The following is a 1,682-nucleotide window of genomic DNA, read 5'->3' as shown; positions in this document are numbered from 1 at the left end:
ATCCGTGCAGTGAGGCTGATTTTCTTGTTTGCTTTAGTACGTTCACAAGATGCAAGAGCTCGCAGGGGCATTAAAAATGGCACGTGCTCTTATGTCCAGCAGAATGACAGTGGTCCAGGACCCTGGGATCCTTTGACCATTCCTGCCATTTCAGCAGACGAACTGATTTCCAATATTCTCTGGCCAGACTGTTTCAAGATTCCCAGTAGATAAATAAAGAGGGAACCTGAGGTGGGTAGGAGGGGCCACCTGGTTGGAGGAAACACCTAAAGAGCTTGTTGAAATACAAACCAACAGAGAACAGCAAGTGCTGATATTTGGCTGACACTTGTTATTTTTGTAATCTGAAGCCTTATATACATTATCACATATAATCACCATAATTTCCCCAGGAAAGGACTAGAAGATAGTTTATATGAGCAGCATTTAAACCCAGAGGTCAAGTAGCTGCCNTGGTTGGTCTTCAGGTGTTCAGTGAAGGATGGCTTCACAGCAGACCCTGTGCAGGGTGCTGTAGACATAGCACCTCATTGGAGACACAGCATCCAACAAGACAGGCGGAGTCTCTGCCATTACCAAGTTTCCATCTAGCCAAAGGTTTCCCAACCATGGCACCATTGACATTTGGGGCCACATAATTCTTTGCTGTGGGGACTGTCCTGTGCATTGTAAGATGTTTAGTGGCATCCCTGGTCTCTATCCACTAGATGCCATTAGCACACCCCAGTCAGCACAGTTTTAAAAAGTCTCCAGATGTTACCTAATGTCCCCTGGGGGCCAAAATTACTCTGATCGAGAACTGCTGATCTAGCCCAATTGAATCAGAATCCTCTTTTGGGAATTCCTGTGGTGATTCTAATGAGGGCCAGGCTCCCATCTACAGCATAAGTGCATGTAATTTTTAGTTGAGAGTCTTCTGGTGGGAGGAGAGGGTGTTGTTCATCTTTGGCTTTCTTTCTGCTCCAGGGATGTCTTTCCATGTGTGCAGTGGTCAATACATGGACGGTCAAGTTCAGGGAGAAGAGCGCATTCTGTAGCCCCTCCCCTCAGACTATTGGTCTCTGCTGGCTCATTTGTGCAAACTTGAATATTATTTGTTTTTAAGGTTCCACCACCTCTTCTCTGAGTTCTTTTCTTGCAGGCATTCATCATTGCCAAATCAAATGGCCAAAGTTCACGTTCAGGCCATAGGTCTTGTCAGAACTTCATATAGGCATGTTCTCAAACTATGTTGCTCAAGGAAACCCTTTTGTGTGGCACCTATTATGGGTCTATTTCACAAGTTTGAGAACCTGGAAGAGAATCTGTAAAACAAAGTAGATGCCCACCAGATGCTGTATTGTTATCTAATAATAGTTATCAGTATGTAGCAAGAATCAATGTACATCAATAAAAGTATTTAGGTCATGAACTCTTGCAGACATCAGTCAGTTTTGGAAAAGTCACATGGTACTGAGGATCGTCTCTGTGCCTTCAGGGCTATGAAAATCCACTGTCCTTTGAATATCAAGGAAATGCAGGCTTTGTAGAAAACTAGCCCATAGTAAAATGCAATCTCACAAAGAGTTTGTCATGGTTGCTTGTTCCAGGGGACACATTTGCAGGAGTCACACATGGCAACCTCCCTAGTCTCGGGTTTTTAATATTTGTGCTCCCTGAGTTTTAGCATTGACAGATGTTTT

The sequence above is a fragment of the Galeopterus variegatus genome, unplaced genomic scaffold, assembly GCF_000696425.1.
Source record: "Galeopterus variegatus unplaced genomic scaffold, G_variegatus-3.0.2 Scaffold1907, whole genome shotgun sequence".
Lineage (NCBI taxonomy): Eukaryota > Metazoa > Chordata > Mammalia > Dermoptera > Cynocephalidae > Galeopterus > Galeopterus variegatus.
Note: the sequence above shows the minus strand (reverse complement) of the source record.